The sequence below is a fragment of the Ptychodera flava genome, chromosome 15 (genome assembly GCF_041260155.1).
Source record: "Ptychodera flava strain L36383 chromosome 15, AS_Pfla_20210202, whole genome shotgun sequence".
Classification (NCBI taxonomy): domain Eukaryota; kingdom Metazoa; phylum Hemichordata; class Enteropneusta; family Ptychoderidae; genus Ptychodera; species Ptychodera flava.
The window spans coordinates 12,735,247-12,745,293 of NC_091942.1; positions in this window are offsets into that span (position 1 = coordinate 12,735,247).

A 10,047-nucleotide genomic window follows, 5' to 3' on the forward strand; every position below is an offset into this window, starting at 1 on the left:
TTGACCACACTCCTTCTGGTAGTCCACTGATTTCATCCCCAGTATGGTCAACACAGTAAGCAATTAGACAATCTTTATTGACCTGACTTAAAACATTGTCTGATCAAGTGACAGGAGGTTGCACTTGAAAGTGTTAAGTACATTGAGATGAGACCCTTGACAGAAAATACAGGAAATATCTCAGGTTACAAAAGGAGGAATGACTTATATACCTTTCCCTGTGCCTTGAGTTAAAATGCCCCTGGAAAGCCAAATTAGATAGCGCCCTCAATCTTCTGACACAACATTTACTGGATTAACTGGTTTTATGCAGCACACTATTTCCAGGTATGGCCGCCGCACATTATTGTCAAACAACGTTCTGCCATGTGAAAATTTGAATTGTCAAAAGTTTTAGCTCCGAAGTGTTTTATCTTCGTTAGCCTCTCAATAAAAAGAGTAGCGATAAAATTATTTTACACCATTGCTAGATTGCTGTAGAGTTGCCAGTGGTACATATGGCAACGTAAAAGATCGGAAAATAATTATACAATACTGGATTCTACACTGCGACTTTGAAGGCATTTGTTGCGTATTAATTTCTAAGGAGTGATTTGTACGTCTGAATGTCAGAAATCGATCAACTTCCTGGGATATCAGGGAGCGAGAAATGACCCCCACGCTAATTCGCAAATTTTAGAGCTATCAATTTCTTTTTTCATTCTTGTTTGTACAGACACACCAGCTTTACCTGTCTCTTTGAAATCATCGCTAGGATTCCCCCAGCCCCAAGACACTCCGGTAATCACATTGTTTGCAAGATATATGGACAGATCGTTGAAGTTCATAGTGCAAAATGTATGAAGTGGTACAATTTTTGCGCCTTGTTTGCCACAAAAAGCCGAATACGGGGAAATTTACATTGGAGGATGAAGTTAAGCAGCGTCTAGTGTGAAAGTCTTGTAAATCTAAAATTGGTCCCAGTGGGCTTTACTAAAAGTCGCCTCTCGGTGGCGCCAATTACCTCCATGGCGTGCGTTATGATCTGTCACAGATGTTCGCACACTTTCAGAGTTTCTGCTTTCATATAAACGAGAAAAAAAACGCATGATGATACCCACGTTGATAAAATGATCGCCTCATTACAAGTGGCAATCATTCACGATGTAATTACATTTTTATGCTACCAAATTATTGTTTGAAAGTGGTGAACAGCAAAACAAGAGTGGATTTATGTAAGGGTAATAAGTGCAAATAAAATCGTCTGCAGGTCTGTTAAAAGTCAAGTTACAGTCTATACATAGTACGAATAGAATTTCAAATTAACGCCTCTTGTATTTTCTAGTGCAGTAAAACAGCTGTTATCTCTAATTCTCCAATTTTTGTTTTATTTAATGAGTCATAAAACAGGTGCGCTGCAGATGAAATAATGATAAAAGGTGAAATTCGGCAGCCTCCGGCGGGTCATAGTGTTCGTAAGACTTAAGAGTAAAATTGGTCCCAGTAGGCGTTATTAAAAGATGTTGCACTTCAAAGTGGTCAAACAAGTAGAGATTTAGCTATGGACAAACCCTCCTCCAGCCGTAGAACTATAATTTCTCATAAACGCAGAGGAGGGGCTCTCATCCAGGCCCAACTTTGGTACATGTGTACCGCGACAGTTACTACAAAGCACAAACTCAATGAATTCCCTTTAAATCTGGGATTAAAAGGTTTTTTCTACAAAACGATGGTTTAAAGTCGTGCCTTGGCAAAAACAGGGATCAAAAGTCTACATTTTATAATTTCCTCAGTCAAAAATCTACAAGGCGAAAAAGTCAAAACCGCAGTAGGGATGTTTACCCTTCCTAAAGCATCCCCCCAACGGGGACCACAGCACATCGGGAGTATAAATAAATTTTAAAAAAGTAAATAAAAAAGTATATCAGAAAAAAATAACAAATACATATATAAAAGATGTATAAGATCTTTAAGAGTGAACTTTCATTCTCCCTACTGTTGCACAAAGTCACGGATTTGGGAATTGAGTGGCTCACAGACGATCTCACGAGCCTGCTGCGGGACGGAGGATACAGGTGTGAATATTGCAAACGCCCTCCATCGGACAGATGTGATGGTCATCTAGGGTGAGTCGTATGTTTAACAAATGGTACCCGACAATTAACGATTATAATTGAAAGAATAAATCACAAATACTGGTAAGTGAATTCTGTTGTGCAGATTCCAAAGGCCTAAACGTTTTGTAATAAATGTCATAATGAGAAATAAAGACCCAAGATAATTCCTGTCATGCCAGCGTTGCACTAAATCTGCCTGCTCAAACTGTATTGTTGACTTACGAGCCTGAAAGCAATAGAAACTCGCAACTTTTACCAGTTCAACCATTTTACACTTGGTTAAAGGTGCGTAGTTTTACTGCACTTCTTTTCGTTAGAACTCAATATCGATTTCCCGATTCACGGTGTTCAAGTTGAATACACCAACCCTCGAAGCATGACGGAGACTGTTCTTGTGAATGCTAGTGCGCATGTACATATACACACCATCAGCGACCGCGTGAACCTCACATAACAAGTTATAGAGCACGTCTAGAAGTCGAGAAAATATCATTCAGCAGATCGCGATACAATTTAGACGTTTGATTGTGAAGTAGATTTTTTATTAAAGATTTGTCTCAACTTTTACTTGAAGTGGTAGAAGATGACGCAAGAGCGAGAGGAAAGTCCGAAGGCGGAAGAGAACATGTTATTTTGCTTTGAATGTAAACACTCCGTTCTATTTGCAACGGCTTTCAGTTTGATGGATCCTATGGTCAGTTTATCATGTGTGTGGTAGATACTGAAAGTGTGTCGTTGCTTTCTTTGTTTTACCCGTTAGCATTGCTGAAAGACATATTTTGTTGATACATCTTACAGCATGTTATAAATAATGGACCTTTAAATGATTTTTCGTGATATGATTCAAAACTCACCAAAATGTCATGTTCAAAGACGGTAAATTTGTCCGTTTTAAACGTCATATTGCAAACGGCAAAGGTACCGGGTTTTTTGTCAGCTCTGGTGTACACTAACATCTACTTTCCGATGCAAAATTTAGAGGGCGTGTATGATGTTATCAAAGATGGTTTTTTTAACTTGATGTCGGTTTCATGACGATACGTGTCAGTCATGTATGATAGAGGTTGCTACTACATGTAGGCTTTCTTAAAGGGAGGGAGTCGTCGGAACTGCGCCTGTGCGACTTTCTTGTTCATAATGTATTTCAGGCGCCATATCTAGATGCATCACGTCAACATAGATGCAACATTTAAATTTTAGGATGTAATCATTACAAACACGTTTTAATATTCATCATTTGCCAAGGTACCTTGGATACAGTACCTATATTGGTCGCCTGGGTCCCATACGACCTTATGAGCGCAGTTCCGACGAAGCCCCTCCCTTTAAGGTACGTGGTGCCTCGGAACAGACAATCAGACTCTCAAACTTTCACAATACTTTTTAGTCTACCACTTGTTAGGGCTCATTTTGAAGCTCGTAGAGTAACTAAAATTTTCAGCGGGCTTATTTTTCGAAAATCGAAAATTTAATTTTCCCCCGCATAGTTAACACAGAGAAAGCCGCCATTTTGAATTTTGAGAGTCGGTAGGTATTGGGTAAATTGTTTCTCTGGAACCAAATTTTGCATGGTGAAACTTGATTTTTGTTCATGGTTTTGAAATGAATGATCCAAAGTTTGGTCAGGGAAATTCTGAGCAAAAGTTGAAGGTTTTCGATTTCGATTTCTACCTTAAACCAGGGTATTGCTTTATTTAACACCGTAACAGACCACTAACCACCGTGTACCTTGGAAGATTAAGAAAGGTTTACCAGTTGAGTGATCTTGATAGAATCCATCAGATATCGGATTGTAAATTTTCTTCAACTTTTACCCCATGTCCTCTACTGCAGCCATCAACTAAGTTGCATACCGGGAACTTACAAGACGTGAGTGGAGGTTTGAGTGAAGACACAGACAGACAGACAGAGACGGAGAGAGAATTAGCATGTTCTCTCGCCATACTCACTGCTGTACCCAGTACGTGTTAGTCGGAAGATTCCTATTGCCGCCTCACCTGGCGCAGTCAGAAACCTGTAAACTGAGCAGGTCATGTCTCATGTCGCACTGTCATGTGCCGAAATTCTGTTATTCAATAATTGTTCAACCTAACTTTGATATTGTACTCGTCGTACATCTAATAGCAGTTACAGCATTGAAATGAAACCAAATACTTGTCGATATACTGAAGATGTGCCGCGATTATAACTATTTGCTGGGTTTTGACGTTGACTTCCACCTTCCATGCGCCGTTGACAAAGCTTTGAGAGTTCAAACAAGTTATGAAATTGGTCACGGCGCAAATCTAACTTCAGTGAGGGAGACCGTGATGTTGACAGAAACTGATAGACAAAGATAGAGGGCGCAATAGCAAGTTCTGTCTCTGATAAGGGGGAGAACCATTTGATTTCTGGGGAGGGGTATGGAGGAAGTGGGTATGGGAGCAATTTTTTTTTTTCCAGTCAGAGTGAAAGCAATTTTTTTTCTACTGTCAGACCTGCATCATTTTTTTTTCAAATGGAGTATCAGTGCAATTTTTTTTTATTTGTCATCAAGTTTGTAATGTGTTATACCACGTCACTGGTTCACAACTGTACCTATAAATAACTTGTTCTGTGCAAGTAGAAAGAACTAGCAGTTTGTATGAACGATGTCTTCCAACCATACTTCTGCTACTTAGTTTTTTTATGTACAAGAGGTAACTGGGAAAATATCCCTGAGGAGCTAAATTATCTGGGGAGTGCTGTACTCCTGACCCCTGTGAATTGCTTTCCTTTAAGCCATCAGAGTAGTACTAGGAACCAGAAGATTTCATAGCTGTACTTTAAAACTCATTATTTTATTTATGTTGTTCAACTGATATTCATCAATGTCTTGATGAGAAAGCCAGTGTTTCACATATCACAGGATGTACTATATATTCATTTTAAATTGCAACACACGAAAATAAAATGGAAATTCTAGTATATATTTACAACTTATATTATAGAACACTTTTCTGGCAAAATCAACTCTGATCAGTACTATACCTGGTTTTCTTTAAAACAGTCAATTCCTTTTAAGTTCTCAGGGAAGATGTTATCTTTTGTGGTCAGAGAAACAAGGCTCACACATTGTATTTCATTATATTTGTTGTTCCTCAAATTTTCATTGTCAACTTGTACATCTATCTAACATATTTATATGGAGAGAATAATATATTGGTTTTAACACTAGTTTATTGACTCCTGTCTTGTGGTTTTACATAAGTCAAATAGTCCCTTTAGATAGTGCCTATGCCATTGAGATATTGCAACAGAAATCGTGAAACATTTCTTGGGTCAGAAAAGGGAAGGAAAACATTGAGTGCACTGAGGTGTAAAGTAGACCTATGTAGTGCATGCTTTATATCATCAGTACTGGATTAAAAAAAAACATCAGAATAGCTTGCGGTAAAAACATTTGCGCCGCCTATGGCGGCGCGCCGGCAAAGAATACATGAGAATAAAGTTTCCAAATTTTGCTCATTTCAGGTGCATTGTGACAATTTTTTTTCACTTCTGTCAGTTATGACAATTTTTTTTCTCAAGCCATTACAGGATCATTTTTATTTCTTCCATTTCACCTGGTGACAATTTTTTTTCTCGAAATCCTCCATATCCCCCCGAAATCAAATGGTTCTCTCGAAATCCTCCATATCCCCCCGAAATCAAATGGTTCTCCCCTAACGTATATTAAATAGTTGGCAGGTTGGCATTTTCACATTAGCTCGACCTACAGACCGTGATTCAAGTCTAGTAACATATAAACTATTTAAGTCATGTGTTCTTCCAACATAGTCACGTGTCACGAGTCAACATAGTTGCGATCTGTTGAACAATAATTGGGGTGCCCTAACTTTTGTGCCGCAAGCAGCAGTATCGTAATTGTTTTGTATGTCTGTAGTGTTATCAATGTATGTCTAAGGTACATTCTAATCTCAGTGATCTTGAAGAGATATTACGACTACGTGCAATAATAATTATTGCGGCTTATGCCGGCCTGGTTAGTAAGGTACCTGGTACAGCTCCATTACCATAACTTCGCTGTGTTGTTCAAGGTCATTAACTCCACGGGAAATATCGGCATGCAATGTGGCTTCGCTTCTGGTTTACTCTCATGCCTGCGAACTCAAAATTTCAAGGTCTTGCCCGCAATCGTGTTCTAACCGTGGATTGGGCTATTTATCCGGTCGGTTGTCAAATGGTCGCAATTGAATCACGATAACGATTAAAACTAAGTCGCCCGGGCCCATTTTGTCGTTCAGAGGCAGTTTTCGAGAGTTTCCGTCAAACCGGAAGACTCCGTGAAAAGCCCTAATGTCTTTAAACATAGAATCTTCACGTTCAGTCATAACACACATTCTTATCAGTGGAGTCTGTCTATTTATGACTAAGATAGCTCTACTTTCTTGCAGAATTCAGTGAAATACTCGTGTAAGATCTGGGCAGTATTTCTTCATTGAAATATTTGTCCTTGTTGTCAGCACCACCATCGCAACAACCATCATTATTATCATCGTCGTCGTCGTCGTTATCATCATCATCATCATCATCATCATCATCACAAACACCACCACCGCCACCATCTTCAGTTATCGCCATAATACAATGACTGAAATAAATTTCCATCCCATGTCTCTATGTACTTGATCAGAAACGAGAGTCGAATTTAGTATACTACTAATTTATACCGCCTGCACAGTCGAGTACCCAGTACTGTGTTCAGTTCACAAATGCACTTGCAATATGTTTGTAGCTGTACGAGACATATAACACTGAAATCACCCAGGCCGTTTTGTAGAAAAGTTGCGATCATTTGATTTGCAACGGATATGTTTTCTTTCCAAACAATTTCTAGCGATGACTATTTGACGAAGATACGAAGACTGGGTACAAAGTCCAGTACGAGCATGCGTGGTGCAATCCAAACTCCTGGAGTCGTCAGGTCGACCAAAAAACCTTCGGCCAATTATGTCGGTGTCTGCTGTCTGACAGAAACCTTACTCGATGAAATTTACTCTTCGGTGAGAATGATGTTGTTTGCTACGGACGAAATGCGACCTCTGATGTGACCCTTTGACTGGAGAGCATTTATTAAACAGCACAAAGAGGATTGCGTGCGAACTAAACCTACTCTGGCAGGACATGGCGTGCGAAAAGATGTAAATTAAGCAAACTGCCAAAGAAGGCGCGACTCTTTCATGTGGGACCAAATCTACCGAATTTATGACTATTATTTACAGTGAACAAAAAGGTCCTGTGTTTACCCGGGGTGATGAATTCGGTGGCGGCTTAAAGGCACCATTCCGCCGGTGTGTAGATGTCAGAACTACTACCTTTTAACCATGTCAACGATGTATCTGCTGACTTCAAAGAACTGCACCACAGCCACCTGTGGGTCCATGCCTATATCTTGGTAAAATCAACGAAGTAAAGCCCTGAAGCGTGGAGCTATGTAAGGTTTGAAATATCAAAGCCTGTTTTAGAGGCGGTCTGGTTACCTGCAACTTTTAACCTGATCACTGTTGTGTATACGTAGTTAAACTACAGAGAATGACGGCTGTATGAGATGTGATATCAATTGTCTCCTGCATTTAGTCATACGAAGGCTTTTCTACCGTGGTGCGTCACTTTCAAGCACGTTAGCGACGTACATCTCATTTAATGTGACGATGGAGCTTTCGAGTTTGAAACGCAAAAATGAGATTCTAACTGTAATCCTGATTCGGCGAGAATTTATTCAAATGTCATCTACTGCGTACTTTACGTTGTTCCTCTCTTTGCCAAGCAACCAATGGCTGATTCTGTTATTTTGACTTTCAAGGTGTCGGTACACATTCAGTCTGGTCAGTGACCATGGTACCAGTGTGCTCAGCAGGCTGTGCCGTGAACGCAGAACTTGAATATTCAATAATAACGTTCAGTTACATTGCAAATACTAACAGGCCGAGTATTACATGCAGAAAATTGGACAATCCGACGTGTGTGCCTTGCCAAACAGAAGAAGGTACCTCAGCTGGTACATACACCAAAAAAGTAATCACTTTATCAAAGCCTTTGGTCAGCCTTTGGCAGCTTTTCTCATGTTAGTCAACAAACAATTGCCGGTGTCTGCCGTCGTAATGTGAGTTCACTATCTGACGTACGTAGAATAGGAGAGATTAGAGCGACCTTCGAACAAAGTTGAATTCAGAAAGTCTAGTGTATTGAAGAGTTCGATATGAGTAAAATAAATATCTTGGCATAAGCAGAGTGGTTCTGTAAGCTAATTTACACGAATGGAAATAAAGGCGAATATAAAATGAATAAATAAACAAACAAATAAATATCGGCGCGAATAAGATACTGGAAAACACACACGCAGTGTATTGTCATGTAAAAAAAATATCTGAATTGACGTGAAAAGTATAAACAGCCAGTAACTTTATACTGAAATATTACATTTTACCGACCCTGCACTTCATACAAGTCTTCACTTGTTCCGCTGACAACGTCGCCGTTGAGTCGGGAACAACGAATTAGCGTACCATAGCAGCATGACTTGAAAATTACTATTATCGCCTAAAGAGCAAGTTTGGAGCGGCAAACGTCTTTATACCGCGACACTCTGAACGAACGCTTGGTTTTGAGGGCAGGAAACAGTTGAAGGGCCGGACATGGGAAGGTTGCTTTATCGTGTTGCGATTCAGTCAGTGTGCAAAGATATGTCTACTTCGACCGTTGTCGTATGAAGTATTGAGAATGTGCTTATAGCAATGTAGGGTATCCGGTGTGTATTCTAAATAAGTGAAGTGTTTTAAGATAATTTTTATTGTTCCCCCAAATAATCGCAAGGTTAGCACTCGAGAGTAAGCAATTTCCTAAGTTACGAGATTCATTTGACAAACAAAAACTACGAGATATGTTGAAGTATGACTTTGCTCTATTCTCAAAACAGAATCTGGTCTAAAACAGTCGTGAATTTTCGTAGTTTCTTTGACCTGCCATGGGCCGCCAAAAAAAACTCTTTTGGTTTAAAGCGACATCCGCGTCTGAAACGAATCGAAGGAAGGTTACAATGTGCTACAAAACATCGTAATCTGAATCGGAAAGACTTTCTCTAAATCCAGTCACTGCAAGATCGTCAATTTTTACAAACATTTGGTTTAACTATATTTTGACTTTTGCTGATACTCGCTGATTTTGTCAGTGAACCAAGTTAACCAAGTTGATTCAACTATCAGCGAAAACAGTGAGATAAATGCCTTCATGGTACGTTTTCGAAGTTAATGCCCGTTCAATTTACAGTTCAAAGCAGTGGTGACTGTTTTGAAATCAGAACTTGTCCAATCAACAGTGTTCTTCTCACAACGGAGGTACGAGTAGGTTACTGAGGAGAGAGTTCGATGACAGCATTCGGGCGGAGATTGTTTTTTCTTCAAAGTAGGCTACAACTGAGTATCTCCACCAGTTCTTCTACAAACCAGCATTTTTAACCAGGGATTTATCACGAAGGTTTAGTTCAAGGTAGTATGCACCTCGAAAGTGAAAGACTTAAACTTTTGTTCAAACTTTCCTTAAGGAATCTTTTATCCATTCTCTTTCAAAATCAAGAATAAAAATCAGGGGTCACCTTGCAAAGTTTGGTACAAGAGAAACAAATAACCCAAGATTTACCGATATTTACAAAATGGCCGCCATCCCTGTGTTAACTCTGTGAAGAAAAATAAAGTTTTCGAATTCCGAAAAACTAAGCCGGTAAAAAGCTTTCTTACACCAAGAGCTTTAAAATGACACTCCACAAGTGGTTGATCAGAAAAGAATTGTAAAAGTTTGAGAGTCCTAATATCTGTCCCCGAGTTGCGTTCTACCTTAAAACGAATATTCAGACATTAAGATGGTCTCTTACTTCAGTATAGCAGAACCCTGTGTGTGTGTGCAGTGCCGGACAAGCAAGATCGTCACGGTATGC